The following is an 18,621-nucleotide window of genomic DNA, read 5'->3' on the forward strand; positions in this document are numbered from 1 at the left end:
GCATGTATAGGCAAGTAGCCATTAAGTAATGCTCTTTACAAGAGAAAATCTTGTACCCGACAAGCTATTAGAAACGTGCATTTCTCTTAAACCTCTTTTCCTGCCCTTCTACTCTAGACAAGACATTATAAACTGCTAATGAAATGTGACTTTCATGTTGAGAGACTGGATTCCCCCAGGATTGAAATGAAGCACGCTTTAGCCTTCTCACACCCAGGTGCCCCATCGGGTTCTCTGCAGAGTGATCTCTGCCAGCACCTTGGTGAGACTGCACAATGGGTCAGTACTCTCTGCTGTCATTCTTTGCACTGGGGCTCTGGCCGACAAAGGGGAAAATAGTCACACACAGGGAAATGGTATAAGTTAAAATCAAGCAAGCCTGGTGGGGTGGTAATGACTTTCCCAGCATCCAAGTCTTCGCCTTCAGGACATGTGAAGCTAGAAAACAATGTCATTCATTCAGCATTTATAGAGAACACACAAAGTACACGGTGCTGGGCTCAGTACTGGAGGGCATGCAAAAGTGTACGAAACACAAACCCTGCCCCCACCCCTGCCCGAGGATTCTTGCCAGGAAGGGTATTTCAAGTATCAACCAGACCTTATGACCCTTTAAGAAATTCTTGAGGGAATAAAAGTGCATTCAGAATTTAAAACAAGCATGGACAAGAATACCGCTAGGACAATAAGTCTTTTAGGAGAAAGGGCACGTAAATGTGCCTGAAAATTTTATTTCTATGGTATACACTGTAGCTTGGCTGAATGAGAGAGTAGAGGTTTAAAGGGCCAAGAGCGGCGCCAGGCTGGCCGGTTCTTGGAGAAGCCGGACTTCAAAGAAGTCGGATGCCTGCACAGTTAGCTGAATCCGAACAAAGAGGAAGCCGGCACTTTTACCTGGGAAGTGGATAACTTCGAGGAAAAGTGGCCTCCGAGGAGGAAAAAAGGCAACATTCCGCCCGGAGTGGAAGCCCTCACAACCCTCGACTGTGCCTGCTGACCGCACCCTTGACCGGCCTCACCCTCGCTCCCCCGCCCGGCTTCCTCTACCCAGTCTAGGCGGCAGGCCGCGCTCCAACGGGTTCCACCGCCCACTCCACGCCCGCAGCTCTTGCACGCGCCGGCTCCAGCCGGTAATCGGCCACGTGCGCCGGGTTCCCCGCTCGGCCCCTCAGCAGGCCGAGCGCCTCCAAGGCTGCGGTGGCCACGGTGGGGGCTCGATCCCCGTCCCCACGCGCCCAGCCGAGAAGTCCGGACAGCGGCGGTGGCGGGAGCGAGCGGCCCGGCCCCTCCCTAGAGGGAGCAGCGCGACAGTGGGCTGCGGGCGCCGCCTCTGCTGCATCGGTGGCTGCGCGTTCCGCTCGGCCCAGCCCAGCTCGGATTTGGAGCCCGCGCGCGCCGCGCTGCCTTCCCCTCCTCCTCTGCCACCGCCCCGCGGGCAGCTCCCCCGGGCCACACGCACGTTCGATCCTCTTTTCCCTGGTTTACGGATTTCCGAGGGCGAAGAATTTCGCCTCGGTCCCTGCGAGTGTCTCTCGGCCTCTCTCCCTCTCCCCTCGCGACTCCCCCTTCCCGTGGGCGCGCGCGCGCACGCTCGCTCACACACACACACTCACACTCGCCGGCGCGCGTGCGCACGGCCGCGCGCCCTGAGCCGCGGAGTCTCCAGCGCCTCTCAGCAGATCCCACTCTCTCCGGCGCCGCTACTCACACAGGCTTCCAGCCGCCACTGGGCGTCCTCTGTCTGCGGTAGCGCGGCCGAGGCGGCGGTGGGAAAGGTAGCTGCAGCCCGGCGCGGTCTCAGAGCTCCGTGCCCTGGACCGAGTCCGGGGAGAAGCGGAGAAGGAGGACGCCGAGGCGAGGAGGAGCCGCGCCGCGCCCGAGTCCGCGCGGCTGGCTGCCTTCGCTACCGGTACCGCAGCCCCAGGTAAGCTGCTCCGGGGCCCGCAGCATCCCCGGGGCGTCCAGGCTCGGAGCGAGGGTTCCGCGGTCCCGCCGCCGCTGCTGCTGCCGCCGCCGCGGCACCAGGACAGAGGCTCGGAGGGGAGTGGGCTCGGGGGGAGGGGAATGGAGCTAGAGGTGAGGCCGGTAGGGAGGGGGGCAGGGGACCGTGGGGGCTTCACCGCAGCCCCCCGCGCCCTTCCCCTCCCTACCTCAGCTCCAGCCGGGTGACTTTTACGAGCCTGGGGGCGCCTGGCGCCCCAGACAGCTATTCTCAGCTCTCCCCCGCGCCGCCAGCTAGTGTTGGCTGCGGGCTCCGCGCCCGCCGCGCGCCTACCACCTCCCGTGCACCTTGGACAGCGCACCCCGCTGCCCGCCGCCCCCTGAACCGCACCCGGGTTCGCGTCCTGCTCGCGCAGCCCTCCCACTGCTCTCTTCTTTCCCGGTTGTCACCCTCCCGCCCTGCATCCCTTCTCCCAGCCGTGGCGGACTCCTCTGGGTGCGGGCCGGAAACTTTCCTCCCCGCCTTGTCTGAACTAGGTACTATTGTTGTTATTTGTGACTGTCCCCTTATTCGGGGAACTCAGACACAGTGGACTGGTTTTCCTCGGCGGGAGGCCCGGTCCAGCCCGAGGCAAGAGAGGCATTGGGCAGCAGGACTCAGCGGCTGCCAGGGTGCAGAGCCTACGCCTCGGTAGCCGGACGCCTGCCGCCTCCCCACTTCTCCGGACTCCACACGTGCGCGCCTCCCACGGACGCCGCCCCTCCCCGACCACCCCACGTCCTCCCCCTGCACTGCCACGGCCACCCCATAGGTTGGACACCTGGGGCTTGCGGGTCCTGATTGGCTGAAGGCGTAACCCCGCCTCCTTTCCGGGGGGGTGGTTTGGAGTGTTGTGGTTGTCATCCCGCGGCGCGCACATGGGGGAAGTTGGGGTCGACAGGTGGGGAAGCGGGGCTCGGTTGGATCCTCTCGTCCTATTGTGTATAACTACGCTCTCACCCGCCTTCCTCCAAATGCGCTCCTGCTTTTCTCCTTTTCTGTTTTTTTCTCAACATTTTGCTGCTGTGACATTAAAAGAAAAAAATGGCTTGTAACCTTATTTTTATTAATATTGTATTTGCTCGGTGGTGGCGATTTTTAAAGCAGATCTAGAAGGATGAGGGAAACAAGTGCTTATGGGGAGGTTCGTGGCAAACTGGGCTGCAGATTTGAGTCCGGTAGTTTGGAGAAAGCAATGGGTGCCTAATGGTTATGAAGAGGGTGGAGAAAGTGAGAAGGAAATTGTTTTTTGGTGAGGGCCAGACACAGGTGAGCAACCTTGAGAAGCTGAGGGAGAAGGAAGTGGGTCATGTGTGGGGTGAGACGTGAAGGAGAAACCCGGATGGGCGCTCCCGGGAGCGTTTTGCTGAAGATGGCTCTGTCCGGAAAAGTAATTTTGACTAGTATGCAGTTCATTATTTAACACACTTTGTTTCTGTCTTGCTAACGTTGCCCTTTTGATATATTTTATAGTAATAATGTCAATCCACGTAATGGGTTTTGCTTATTCCAGTTTCTTGCGATATATCGATTTGCAAGTGGTAATGAATTTCAAAAAGTGAATTTCAAAGGCTCCTTTAGAGGGATGCACTAAATAGTTAAAGTGCTTTGGGGTATTGTGAAGGGAGACGGACGAGCATTGCATAAAATCCAAAGACTGTTCTGGCATTATTTAGGGTCTTTGCAGAAATATATGTGTGTGCGTAAGTGACACTGATTTCTCTTCATTTCAAAGCATGATTGCCTCTAGCACTTTCCAGCTTTAATTCCTTCAGGCTGTTTTGATGTTGTGTCTGTACATCTAAGAATATTGTAATTCTTATCTTTAGAAGCCTTGTCAGTGGAAAACAAACAGCAACTGATGCAAGCTAATGTTGACAACTTTATAGTGAGTACACTGTGCATTATTTTATTTGTAAGCTAGTGAAATATGCAAGAGCAACATAGCATGACTGTTATTCCCTAGGGACCAATATCAAAACAAAGTGGGGAATCACATGAGGCTATTCCAGGGAGCACAGTTCAATTATTTAAAAAGTGAATATATGTTAAGATTCTTGGGTGTAAAGAAAAGCAGACTATTCCCACTTGAATTATTATCTTTGTACGCAGTGGTAGCAGATGATTTGAAGTAAAACGACATATTAAATATGTTTGATGATTCCAAAGTAGATAGTAAAGGCTTTCCATTTATTATTTTTATATAAGTAGAATTACTTTTCTGACTGAAGAACTTTGTATTCAAAGGACAGAATTTGATACATCTGGCAAATTGGTAATTATTGCTATTGTTGAGAAAATAATTCTTACTGTGTTTTCATATCTCCAGGTCATGCTTTGATTTGCCCTCAGGGATTTAGATTCTAGTTTTTGGCCTATCAAATTGAGATGGGTTGGAAGTAGGTAGAACAAAAATATATATAGTCACACACACACACACGCAAAATGTATGTATGTATATCAGCACACAGCTATATATTTATACACATAATTCGGGGGTACATTCAGTGTGTTTAGTTATATATATGTTATTGTCATCCTTAGAATTTTTTCTCATTTCTCGTTGTCCAAATGGTGGCCCTGTTTTAAACTGTGGAAAGCATTATCACCCGTAAAATCGGCCCATAGATCATGGAAACAGACAATAGTATTTTGTTGCTTGGCAACCACCTACTGTGAATGAAAAACAAAGCAGTGACAGCTGCTTCCACGTCCTGACACTCATAACTGTAGCTCAAGCATCGCAACCCTCCAAATGATGATCTACTAACTTTCATTTGAGGAAGGTGAAGTGGTTTCCTTTTGGGGATGTTTTTAAAATGTACATTTAAAATTTTTATTATAATAATTATATTGGTATTGTGGGATGAAATGAAGCATCTAATTTCAGTTGCCCCCCTAAGCCTATAGTATAAACTGAAAAATGCAAGCCTGGGAGGATTGTTTAGACCCTTCTCATTCTTCCCTTCATAGTCATTAAGCACCGTAAGCACATTTTCTGCTGCCGTTAGATGCTCTTAGGATTTTACAAAAACTTGAGTTCTCTGTGATACCTAAATAGGTGACTGGATTTTACTGCCGGGAGGGAGTCAGAGACTGATGCTTTAGCCTAACCCTTTAGTTTTAAGGGACACTGAGGCACAGTTAGGTGTTGTGATTTGAGCCTGGGTACAGAGTCATCTCCAGGATGTCTTGCCTTGGGTCACACTTGAAAAATTTTCTCCTGTTTCCTCCCTCAAATTATTCTTTCTTTGTTCTTTACACAGAATTTGTAACCAAGATTTTTATCCTAATAAAGATACTTAGAAAATACAGTAATATTTGGGAGTCAAAATTCAGTGTTGACACCAGGCTACATTATGGTTTTAGATGTATTGTGTATTCAGCCCTCAGTCGCGGAAAGTCCTGTGACTTTCCACCTCTTTCCTCAAACTGGGGAAGCCCAGTCCCTTGCTTTGGTAATTGTTTACATCTTTGGACAACCTTTAATGATCTATTATTCTCTAAATGAATTTTAAATGGGGATGAGATTGAGGATTGTGTTGGTCAGCTTGTATACCTGCAAGAGTTTAACCGTTACAGCTAATTAATCACGTCTTGTGGTCTGTCTGTAACGTGATAGACGTACTGTTTAGATGTACTCTTGATCTAGTGATCCGGGCCCAAAAAAAAAAAAAAAAAAGATACAAACGAACTTACTTACAAAACAGAAACAGACTCACAGAGAACGAATTTATGGTTACCAGGGGTGAAGGGTGGCAGGGTGGATAGATTGGGAGTTTGGGATTGACATGTACACACTGCTATATTTAAAGCAGATAACCAACAAGGACCTACTGTATAGCACAGGGAACGCTGCTCAATATTTTGTAATAACCTAAATAAGAAAAGAATTTGAAAAAGAATAGATGCATGTATAGGTATAACTGAATCACTTTGCTGTGATTCACCTGAAAGTAACACAACATCGTTCATCACCTATGCACCAATATAAAATAAAAATTAAAAAAAAATAGAGTACATGGGACAGACTGTGTAGCTGCATAATCTTCGTTTCAGTCTTTTATCAAAGCTGTCTTGCCAAAGGTGTTACCTGAAGCCTGCTTGTGGAGGACAACTCATCTATCTGTGAGAGATGGCAATAGTGCCTCTGAACTCTGAAATGATAATGAATGGAGTACTGGATGGCGAACTTGGATCACATGTGCATTATTAAGGCTTTTTTCTAAACTTAGGCAATGCATTGCATGTGTGATACATTTTGAGGTTCCTTATGCTATTTTAAAGAATCTGTATTCTGTTATTTATTATTTATGACAAAGGTAGTCATTGAACTTTAATACACCTTAACTGGAAGAGGAACTTGGATTGGACTGGTTGGAGAAACAGTGTAGTGACAGTATTAAGTACCATTGCAGAGCCATTTTCACCAGAAAAGCATGCACTGTAGCAGATTTGTAGGGGAAATAAATTGATTTACAGCATGTTTAACCTAGTTTTAGAAGTCTGCTGTTAACTTGTTCTAGCTCGAAGGATTTCCAAGCAGAATAATAATTTCGCAGATTTCAAGTGAACGTCACTGATTTTTAAAATCATTTTTCACAGTCTGGTTGTAGTTTGTTCAGGACAAGTGCTTGCTTTGGATCCCCTAGGATTAATCTGAATTTTAAGGTTATTATTATTTTTAAAAATTCAGAACCATTTCTCTTTGCGTGGCATGATGTTAAATATCCTGTACTTCATACATTTAATTTATTCCACTGGAATCTTGAAATTTAATGAACTTTCCTCTCCTCTCTTCATGTTCAAGAGAGTATGTATGCGTACGTGTTTGCATTCTTTTCCTTTTCATGGTTTTCATCCTAACGATAGAGCACCAAAGGGCCTGATTTGTATTTTTTTCATACAGTAAAGAGGTTTAAACAAGAGATATTTGCGTTTTCCATTCCCTTATGTCAGCTTCTGCTATTATAACCTGTAAACTCTCACCCACACAAATAGGATGATTGCTAAACAAGCAAACAAATAAATATTTATCCAAGCAGCATCCCATTTGCTGCCCTTCAGGCTGGCCAAGAAAGCATATTTTCTCACTCTTAGACACACATATACTTCCACACCCACCCACATACACATTGAGTTTAAGGTCCTGTAGATTCTTTTTTTTTGTAAAGAGTAGATGGAAATAGTATTTGATTGGGAGACTTGTATATGATAGATTTTAAGTAAAGCTGGTATATTCAGATTCTCAGAAACGTAGCAGCAGAGGAAGAATTAAATTGAATTATTCCCTTTGGAAAAATTTCAAGTTTATGCTGAGAACATAACCCATGACCCTTACAACAGTACCCGCAACAGAGCCTGCCACGTGGTAGACACTTAGTGTGTATTTTGTGGAGTATGCACCTGCCGCCTCCTTTATGTGATGCTGCAAATATTTCAGTCTGTATCTGCATGAATAGCAAAAGTTGGGGAAATGGAGGAGAAATGATTGTACTTTTCTAATTGTTTCTGGCCGTGTATAAAAACATGTCAAAACAACTAACTTAGCCGGTGATATTTTGGAATATACTTCTTGTTGGTGTAGAAAATTATATCAAGGGTATTGATTTTGCACAAATACAGCCATCCTAAGTACAGAAGAGCACTTTAATAGCCCACAGCAGCATAACAAAGGTAACGGCAGCTGGGCCGAAGGAATACTTTATTTAGCTGGAGCTGGAGGGTGAAATCTGTTCCCCCCCGTGTAATTATCCAGACTGGAGTGTGGCCAGGGCGCTGTGGTTAACAACCCAGACGGGGAGAAAAGCCGCCGATGAGGTCTTTAGTGACTCCGACTGTCCAGACCTCTGCTTTGGTTTGTAAGAGAGCACCTTGAGTAGCTTGAAAACCACAGAAGCTGTGTGCATTTAAGGGATAGAGCCCAGAGTTACCATCGAGGTCCCAGGTACCAAATTTCTGGTGATTGGAAGAAGTCTTAATCCTGAGAGATCAGTGGCATTGAAATAAGACTTTCTTCTTCATCCTGCTCCATCTTTGTGAAGTATGTGAAGGGCGACCGTGTCTCTGGGGACAGCCCTGGCAGAATCTCCAGGTAGGGTAAAGCCTGACAGGCTTCCAGTTCCCCGTAAAGCATCCTTCACCTTTCCACCACTACCTCCGTTGTTTGTCTCGCTTGTAGGGTTTAATTCACAGTTTTGTAGCAGCAAGTGTCTGTTAAGGTGTATGCTGATCAAAGGTTATAGAGCTTTTCTGGAGGGATTCCTGAGTGTCTTCCATATATTAGGTGCTCAATAGATATTTGTTTCATTTTACTACTATTTTGAGAGAGAGGGAAGATAGTTATGTCCACAGAACCTATGTAAGTAATACCATACTAGTTCCTTTTAGGCTGATTTCTTTAACAAACATTTATGGAGCATTTACTGTATGACTGGCATAGTATCTGGCTTTGGAGATCATAGAGATTATTAAGGCACAGTTCCTGCTTGTAGCAGAGAATATGCTGCCTACAGGGAAGACTTGCAGGAAGTGCGCAAATTCAGTGTGGTTTACAAGTGACTGTGCTGCGGGGAGGGAAGGGGGAGGAGGTTTGGAGAACAGGGCAGGGGGCAGACCATGGAAGAACTAGTAAGACCCATCAAAGATTTGGAATTTTATGATATGGGTCAGTGTTTCACAATCTTCCCGTTCTTGCCACAGTACTGATTCCTGGGTCCCAACCCCGGCCCCCCGAAATCAGACTCTTCAAGGACACGCCAAGTCGAGTAGACACATTCATATGCCCGGATGCTCACTGCTCCCACGCACATCTGCAGAATTCTTCTGCAAGCACCTACTGTTCTCCACCTGAGGGCTTTCTCTGTCACATGTGGGGCAGCTGTAGGGCAGCAAAGTTAGATGGCCCCAGGAGTGGACCTCATCCAATGATTGAAGAGAGCTGGGTGGCAGTACCCTAGCATCTTGGCCCATCGGGTGCAGAGACTGATGTGTGTCCTACGCTGTGTCCCAGGATCCCCTAGTGAGACTGATGATATTGCCCACGGTGGCCGTCTGCTAGATAATCTGGGCTTTCTTGGCTGCCTTCCTTTCCCGTACTAGTCCTTCCTAGGATCCCCTCCCAGATGAATAGCTTGCATTGAAATTCTTTCATGGACTTCCCTGGTGGTCCAGTAGTTAAGACTCCGAGCTTCCACTGCAGGGGACCCGGGTTCCATCCCTGGTTAGGGAAGTTCCGCATGCCACGCAGTATGGCCAAAAGAAAAAAAAAAAGGAAAAACGTAAATAAATTCTGTCTCAAGGTCTGTTTCTGGAGAAACCCAACGTAAGATACTGAAGAATCTGCTTCATTTATTTTTAAAATAATGCCCCCACTGGTTTTCTTCATTAGGCAAATTTGGGCACTCCGGCCTCAGGTGATAGAGAGCTACCGAAGAATTAAGGTGAGGGCATTGTTACTCTTGATCTGCAGCTGAGAACGACCTTGCCGGCAGGTGTGTGGGGAATGGATTGACAGAGGAAGAGTTGGGGGCATGGAGACCAGCTAGGAGGTGGCGGTGCCTAGACAAACCGAGAAGATTGTGACTGGGAGGCTGGAGATGGGGAAAGGATGCAAGAATGATTTGGGTGGGAAGCTGGCTGGAAAAGTCAGCAGGACCAAGAGGCCTGAGATGTGTACTCACTTAGCTCATTCCAAGACGGAGACATCAGTCCTGCACCCGCGGCTCGGCCTGCTGTCCCTCCAGCTCGATACGCCCTAAAGGGCTGAGACGCCTCTGCCTTGCCTGTAATCGTGGTCAGGCTCTCTAGAGTTAAGTAGTACAGTTCTGGGCATAAATAAAAGAAGACAGAAAGATAAACTGAAGCATATAAATAATTTACCACCAGATCATTAAGGGAAGAAAGTTATATTTTACTGGCGGGATTCGTGGAGTGGTAGAGGAAAGTTGGAGAGACGTCTGTAGCGCATGTCCATTTTGCAATGAATAGTGATTTTTTCCCGTCATACTCTTGGCTAAGAAGGGATTTTCATCCAGCATCAGTTTCTGGAAGACCTAGCAGGCACTTCTATCTATTGTTTTCCCCGCTTCTCCCGTAGCCTGTATTTTAGCTAAGTGAATGAGTGGTAGCTGGGAGTGGGCTGGCTCTTTCCTCTTGGTCTGTCAAAGTGCCAGGCTTTTTTCTGCAGTTTCTCCTGCCACCAGGAGGCCACCAGCCTTAGGTCTTAGGCCACCAGCTCCCAAAGATCAAAGGGTGTGGAGGGTGGGAGAAGGGAAGCATGCATCCAGGAAGAGAGCGGTTTTGAAATGAATTCTTAATCATGAAATGAGCAGGTTAAGGCTTGTTAGCTGATCTGAAATAAGATCAGGCAGTCTCCTAATTGTCCCGTGCATGAAGACTAAGGTCCTGGCTCCGTCTGCAGTCAGAAAGGCAAAGCCTGAATAATCAAACAGGAGCAACCTAGCACCGTCATATTTCTGCAGAAGTAGCACTGAGCCAATGACAAAGAGAAGACGGAATTCTGAGAAGTTGTAGAGGGGGCCAACACAGAGTTTACTGGGCCTTGCTTCACTGGGAGATCAGAGTCCTGACGGTAGAAACACTGCGCTTGTGAGTGTACAGACTGGAGACAGTATGGGTGAAACACGGTGGCAAGGAAGAGGCCTTATTAATTTAGAAGAGTAGGCACATGTTTATGATAGTTTTTAATTAAACTTTTTATTTGGAGATCATTACAGATTCATGTGCAGTTGTCAGAAATAACATGGTCAGAGCCTGTGTACCCTCTACCCATTTCCCCGCTGTGGTAATGTCTTGCGAACCTATAGGGCAGCATCGCAACCAGGACATGGATCGCTGCGGTCCACCAGTCTTGGTCAGGTTTCCCCAGTTTCGCCTGTACTCGTTTGTGGGTGTGTGGGCCCAGGCGTGCATGCGTATATTTTCTCCTATTAAATACTTATATTTTAAAATTTTTTCAAAGAACCTTTTCCCCCTAGGATTTTGGGGGAAAAAATGCACTTTTTATGACTAGTCTTGGATTAATTGTAACTGAAGAAAGGGTATTAACTATAGAATAAACCCCCCCAACCCTTGCAGCTCGGGGACTGTGCAGAGTAGATCAGGGTCACCTGCACGCAGCAGGAAGGTCAATAGGCCAGTCCGGCAGGTATGGCTTCCACTTAATTTATTCCTGTGTGACCATTATATGGCAGTAAACAAACCTTTTAAAAGTGTATCTGTTGGGAAAGAGGCTTGCTTATTACAGCTGGCTGTGACTCCTGGCCCTTGCCCCAGGCTTCCTGGCCTTCCCCCCCACTTCCCCTCCGTGCGCCGGAGGCTCACCCCTGCAGACTGTTCACCCAGGTTTCCGAGTCAGCTGGCTTGCTGTGTTCAGCCCGTGGAAGGCACGTGGGAGACAGCAGGGAGAAGGGCAAAGCCAGGGAGGGTATTTTTTTCTTTCCTCCAGCTTCGCGCGGCGTTCCCGGGCGGAGGGAATCCCTCCCCGGTAGCACCACTCATGCTTGACAGACCTCCTCTGGTTCTAGCTGCTCACAAGTGACCTTGGCCCGTGGACTCCAGCAGCAGCCCCTCCTTCCGTTGTCTGTTGTCAGCCTAGGCAAGGCGGCAGCTACCTGCCCTTGCTGATCTCTGGATTATCTCACTGTCACGTGTAGGCTCCCTGCTCCCCCATCACCTGAGTAACCAATTCTCTCTCGTAAATTTCCTCCGTGAAAAATACTTGAAGAGATTCCTATTTTCCTAGTTAGACAGTCCCCAGGTCCGGAAAGCGTGGGCATGGTGTCACTCTGATGACGTTTTCCTCTTTCTGACATTTTGGCTTCTTCCGCTGCGAAAGTCTGGCCAGCTCCAATCGTGCAGAAAGTACCTGCATTTAGAACGTCACTCCTCCCACCAGGAGCCTCTTTACTGACTATTCATCCCCTCCTGGTCTCTGGTTTTCCAAGCACTGATTTCCCTTTGTCACATTTATTCGGCATTTTGGCAACCTCTCCTAGTGTCCTTGTTAGTCTGTCCTTGAGCTCCTCTTTTTACTCACCATCTCTACCTGAGTTTCTGCCAGTGGTTCTTACTGACCTTACCTCCGTGGGTAATATCCTTATGCCCGTATTAACATGTTGGTCTCATGACTCACTCCCGAGCGTCCTCTGGGTTACAGGTTACACCTCTGCCCCCTAAGGATTTGGTTGTGCCAGCGCTTCCCTTCCCTGCACAAGCGTGCTTTCTAAATGTGTTACCAGGCTCCTCCCCCTCATCTCCTATAGAAGCGCGCGTGGTTCTCTAACAGAATCATCGGTGAGAACGTTAATAAGGATGCTTTGGGAAGAAGGGGCTAGGACTCCAGGAGCACCTTCGACGCTAAAGCCGATTGAGAAGCCACGTCAGAGGAAGCCGAACCGGTGACCAGCTGGCGTGGTGGCCTCGCGCACTACCTTAAGGACTCTGTTCAGGCTCCTCCCCCTGTCGGAGAGCAGTCTTGTTGGTTGCCCCCATATTGGTCCCATAGTTGGCCGCATCGGGCAGCTTTGTCCCTTCTCCGGGGGGTCCCCAGCCAAGCACGGAGAGCTGGGAGTTGGAGCAAGGAGAAGGCTTTCGAGCTCTCTCCGACTAAGATGCCAAGAGGTCGCACAGACAACCCAGTTGTAGGTGCCCCATCCTCAGATGTCAGGAGCAGTACCTTCAGGCGTTGCAGCACACATGGGGTTACTCTAAATTCACCACCAGGTCTAGGGACTGGGGCTTGGGAAAGCCCAGAGCTTCGGCGAGAGAAGAGTTTAAGTGTAAAGTTATACTTATATACTTATATACTATACGCTATATAAAAGAGTTTAAGTAGAAGAATAGCCTATGGCATGGGTGGTAAATGTGCTCAGGTCTTGACGTTCTCCTGCCCTTGCAGGGGGAACAGGGCTGGAGAATGTTCTATGGGCTGGTGCACCGGATTTTGCACAGATGGATGTCCTTGGAGCTGGGCCACTCGCTGGCCTCTCCTCTGCCCGGTGATCCCACGTGTTGAGACCTGGGTGGGAGGACTGTGGATTAGGTGGCTCTGGGTGAGCTGACAATGGAAAAGAAATAAGCTTATTTTAAATGGGCATAAGCTTTGAAGGCAAGTAATTAAGACACACTTCAGCCTCTTGGACAAATTAGGGTTCTAGTTAATACAAATGCAAGATTGGAAAGAATAAATCACTCGCACACCTATAATCACTGAAGAACAGTTTGTTTAGTAACAAAATACCAATTATGGCTGCTCTTATGTGAGTTTCTCCTCTATTTCCCTTCAAAAAAAAATCCCTCAGAACAGACTGAGTTGAAGGTCCTTTCTTCCTGGGTTGGACTCTATGCACTTTCCTTCAAGAAAGTGGTGCCCATGTGAGGGCAGCCCGCGGTTTCTCCTGACCTCCATCTGAAGCCTGGTCTTTTACCTAGTTCAGTTGCATCTTTCTGCAAAGGTACAGCCTCCGTTTCTTTCCTTATTACTCAGCGATGTGCAGTGGCACAAGGAGAGAGTTTTTAAAAGGCATTTCCTTGAGCATCAGGGACTTGATTCTGTCCAGAAACACAAAGCAGGTGCCGTAGCAGGCAGAGAGGTTGCTTTCTGTGCCTGGTGGGTGTTCTCTGTCCTGTGTTGAGTTGGCCCTAAGTAGTTTCTGATTTTTCTCATCTAGTTATTAATGTCGACATATATATTTTAAATCTCCCATCATATTGTGACCTAGCTCGATACTCATTTTGTAGTAGAGATTTAATGTTTTTGGAGCAAAGCATGCTACATAATCTTTGTGCCAAATGAGTAGGTATTTATGGTTTCCAGGTTCCCACTAGGTTCTGGGAATGCAGTAGCGAACAAAAATCCCTGGTCCTGTCCTCCTGGGAGTCCATAGTTTACTGGAAAAAATATCAAGTAAAACAAAAATCATTATGTAATTGGAGCTCATGATAAGTTCTTGGAAGAGACCAGATTTCTCTGAAAGGATACCATGAGGTGGTCAGGGAAGGCCTATATGGGAGAGTAATTTATAAATTAAGACCGGAAGGTTGACTGGGGTTATCCCACGGCAAGGTGGTGGGGAGGGTCCCATGTATGAGGCCCAGATGTGAGAAAGAGTCACTGGAAGATAGCCAGTGCGGCTGGAGTGCAGAGAGTGAGGGTGACAGTGGCTGGAATAAGGCTCTGGGATGTAGGTTAGGGCCTGATGATGCCAGACCTACCAGGCCAGGCTGAGGACTTTGAATTTTAGCCTAAGTGCAGTGGGGCGCCATTGAAAAGTTTTTGTTTTGTTTTTCTTTTTTCTTTTTCTTTAAATTGGGGTGAAACTTATACAACATAAGGTGAACCATTTTAAAGTGAACCATTCAGTGGCATTTAGTATATTCACAGTGTTGTGCAGTTGCCACCTGTGTCTATTCTAAAACATTTTCATCACCAGGAATGGAAATCCCTACCCACTAAGCAGTTATTGAAGGGTTTCGGGGGGAGTCACGTGGTGCGATCTGTAGTGTGGAAGATCTTTCTGGCAAGTTTCTGGAGAAGGAATCGGAGAGGGCAAGAGCGGAAGCAAGACAACCAACTTGGAAACTGGGGTCAACTCCAGGGAGAGGTGGTGGTAATGACCTCCTGGACAAGGGGCAAGAGTAGTGACCATAGATGTGGAGAAGGATGGAATGATCCAAGGAGAGTCATCTAATCGGGTTTGATGATCTGTTAAGGGATTTGGTCACCTTGTAATAACCTACGTCACTCTTCCCCAAAGGGTGATCCGTACCCTGTTTAGATCTATGTAGGATGCTTGTTAAAAGTACAGCTTCTTAAGCCCACCTCAAGATACTGATGCAGAAGGACTGAAGAGGGTCCCTAAGGGGCTTCTTACTGGAACTGAGGTGTGAGAACCACTCAGTGTCTTCTTTCTCATTCTGATGCCCTTTCAGGTTGAAGGCGGCCAACAGTCCATCCAAGTGGGATGAGTTAGAACGAGACACAGAATAGACAAATGGATAACCTAGGGCATGCTTGTGATTTTGAGTGGGAGGGATGCTTTCCAGAGATGTATCTTTAACTTGATCCCAAAGGCAGATGTGTAATATAGACAATTTTATGGGTGGTGTTTATCTTTGATTCTTTCCTTTCGTGGAGTGTTGGGACTCTCCCAGAATTAAACGGTGACTGACTGTGAGCCATGGCATTATCATGAAATACAGTGTAGGTACAATATAGTAATTTATTGTAAAAGAAACACGTGCAGGAAATTAACTTCTAAAACAAACCATCCTAGTATTTTTGGAGTCACCTTATATCTACAAGATTCCTGCTACTTCGAAGAGATGTTTACTTAACTGATTTTAGAGCCAGAGTTTCTGAGACTTTATTGTCAGAAAATCCTACAAGCTGTAGTAAAAATCACCAATAAACAGATCAAGGTTTTTGTCTTTGACTTCTGTTTCCCATTTGCCTTCGGTACGTTTTTCTAACCCAGTTCTTCCTCTCAGAGATGTCACTTCGAGCCAAGTCTAAGCCGCTCAGATGTTTCTATCCTAGTGGTGTTTGGACCTTTCAGATAATCCTCGTCCTCCCAACAATTTATGTAATATGTTTGGTTAAATTATACCTTTAGAACTGAAAAAGCTCACAGAGAGCATCCGGTTTTCTAGTTGGCTTGAAGTGATTTAAAGTGACTGTAATCGTCCTCCACTGCTGAGGAGTGGGGTTAGGTTTTGGGGTGGGAGGTCTTCCCCATGAGCAAAGGGTATGGATGTCCAGCAGCAGCGAAGGGCTGAACCCTCTGCATGTCAGCATGGTAGCACCCCACACCAGCCGCCCCTGGGTACTTTCTGTGCTCACTGTCACGTGTGTTACCCTCTCTCCACCTCCCGCCCTCCCGCCCCTGCCGCTTTCCCTTTTCGGAAAATGAAGTGCTCAGCTTCTTTAAGAAGATGTTTCCTTTTGATTAATATCATTTCCACTCTTCTAGAAAGACACTTAGGCACCTCTGGCTGTGTTTCTTTTTCAGCATGTACAAATTCAGATCTTAAAGCAGTTTCATTGCTTTGTCATGGAATTTTATAATGAAATAATATTTTGAGTGCCTGGGTAGCATCTTCAATTTTTTTTTCCCCCCCTCGGAACACTTCAGTTTGGAGAGGGATATGAGGCAAAGCCGTCCCCTTCTTTCACACTAGAGGGAAACAGAATCAGTAAATAGCCAGCTTTGTTTAAAGCTTGATTTTTCTGCGGCCCCTCCCCCCAAAATGCATGTTGTTGTACGAGAGCAAACACTATACAAGAATACAAAAAGGAAAGGAAAATTCTTCGGAAATAATACAGTTAACCATTGCTGACATTTTAGTAAAATTCTTCGAGGAATATCTCTCTGTCTCTGTCTGTCTTTCTCTGTCTCTCTGTGTGTGTATACATATAAATATATATATATATGTATACACACACACACATATATATTACATATACACACGTACATACACACACAAGATACAGATAAAATTCTAAATAAATGGAATTTTGCTGTACATGCTATTCTGTAATCTGCTATGTTGTTCTAATGACATGTTCTGGGCATCTTGCCATGTCAACAAATATATCTCATCTTTTTTTTTTTTTTTTTTGCGGTACGCGGGTCTCTCAGTGTTGTGGCCTCTCCCGTTGTGGAGCACTCCGGACGCGCAGGCTCTGCGGCCATAGCTCACGGGCCCAGCCGCTCCGCGGCATGTGGGATCTTCCCGGACTGGGGCACGAGCCCATGTCCCCTGCATCGGCAGGCGGACTCTCAACCACTGTGCCACCAGGGAAGCCCTATATCTCATCTTTTTAATGACCGAATAGTTGTATTAGATGCTTTTCATTGTAAGTAATGCAAATCCCAGGGCAAACTAGCTTAGATAATAGGAACATACTGAAAAATCCAGTAGGTAGGGTCTTCAGGCATGATTTAGTTGGGATTTAGGATTTCTTTCTTTATAATTTTCTCTTTCCTGCTCTTTTTCATGCTCCTCATGGTGGCAAAATAGCTGTGGTTCTAGGGGCCCATTCACTGTCCAGAGAAAGAGAGCTTCACCTAATCATCAAACAAACAAATCATTAAAAAAAAAAAATCCTGGCTTCCTTCTACTTGGACCATTTTAGGTTAAATGACCAGGGCAGGGACTTCCCTGGTGGTCCAGTGGTTAAGACTTCGCACTCCCAGTGCAAGGGGCCCGGGTTCGATCCCTGGTCAGGGAACTAGATTCCACATGCATGCGGCAGCTAAAGATTCCCCCATGTCGCAGCCAAATAAATTAATTAATTAGTTAAAAAAAGTGACCAGGGCAATGTTCTGATTGCTTCAGATTTGGGTAGAAGTTCATGCTAACCCTTCTGGACTTCGTGTATAGGAAACTCAGAGTACTGGTAGAAAAGAAGGGAAACAGCTTGTTGAGGAGGCTGTCAGATTTTATTCTAGGCTTACTGATAGACATTTGTCTCCAGTTTTTCAATCTAGAAATCATTACAGCTCTAAGCATGCTTGTAGGTACATCATTTTACACTTGTGCGATAATCTCATTTGGGTAGATTCTTATTAGAAGAATTGCCGGTTCAAAGGGTATGCCCATTTTACAGTTAATAGCCATAAGCTATCTAAGCTATAAGACCACCCTTTTGCCAATTATACATTGAAATCCTTCCACTGCCTGTTGGGAGTTTTTAATTTTTTACTTTTTAGCTTTTGAATCTTTAAGTGGAGACTTCAGACTTACAGCAGAATTTCAGATGTCACAATTTCTCTGAGCAAGACACATTTGACGTGACAGAGTTTAAGGTTAATCAGAGCTTCTGTGGTGTAAAATGTTTCACCAGGAAGGCAAAGAGAAAAGGATGGAGAGGAATGCATTCTACCAGCTGCAAGTCTAGTGCTTGATGGGCGACAGCTCAGGGATGGGCTCTTTGGCTGCCATTGGCACGTGCTCTGCATTCACCCCGTCACTGTCTATGTCACATCTCAGTGTGATATGAAGACAGGCCAGACATGATTGGAAATGCTGGCAGAGGATGGTCATTCAGACATTTACCCTGCACTTTCAACTGTAGTACATCTGAACTTCTTGCAGTTGAATTTAGTAGGAAAAAGCTAACTTGGAAATCAGTGGTCTCTCGGATGGTAGGACCTTGTGTACCTTGGTCATCCTTTGGAGGAAGTGAGTGGGGAAGCTCATGGGAAGACACACTTTCAGGGACCCAGGGGCAGTGAGATGCTATTTGCTGGGATAGCATTTGTTAGTGTGCGTGAGAATGGTGCGTGAGTGGAAACCTAGCAGGAGAATTACAGTTAGCATCTTTTGAGTATTTTCAGGCACAGTTTCAGATGCCATCCTGTTTGATCCTCATGGCAACCTTTTCTTATGGCAATAATAAGGGGAAACGAAGGCTCAATAGATTGAGTAACTGGTCCACTGTCATAGCTGGTAAGTGGAAGAGGCAGGAATTTTGAACCCTGTCCTCCACCACGTTGTGTTCTGTGATGCTCCTTGTCTCCCCAGTAGAAATGATTAGTAGCGACATGCTTTGTTTTTTCTGATGATGCAAAAGAAGGAATATAATCTCTAGTATTAAGATATGGCATCGAAGA

At 46.6% G+C, this 18,621-nt stretch overlaps 1 protein-coding gene across 11 annotated transcripts in view; it reads left to right on the top strand.

Moving 5' to 3' along the window:
• The first annotated feature begins 1,181 nt into the window (after window positions 1-1,181).
• The window catches only part of ENOX1 (ecto-NOX disulfide-thiol exchanger 1), a 610,449-nt gene continuing 593,009 nt past the window's right edge, over window positions 1,182-18,621 (top strand). For 7 of the 11 annotated variants that reach the window (XM_019936501.3, XM_073795220.1, XM_019936500.3 and 4 more), the window contains exon 1: window positions 1,184-1,924. The gene's annotated coding sequence lies outside the window, so the exon portion shown is untranslated. Of the gene's footprint in view, window positions 1,925-3,810; window positions 3,870-18,621 lie in introns of all 11 variants that reach the window. The other 4 variants (XM_073795221.1, XM_073795223.1, XM_073795219.1 and 1 more) reach the window with 3 other exon arrangements.

This window comes from Tursiops truncatus, chromosome 18, assembly GCF_011762595.2.
Source record: "Tursiops truncatus isolate mTurTru1 chromosome 18, mTurTru1.mat.Y, whole genome shotgun sequence".
In the NCBI taxonomy this organism is placed as follows: Eukaryota; Metazoa; Chordata; class Mammalia; order Artiodactyla; family Delphinidae; genus Tursiops; species Tursiops truncatus.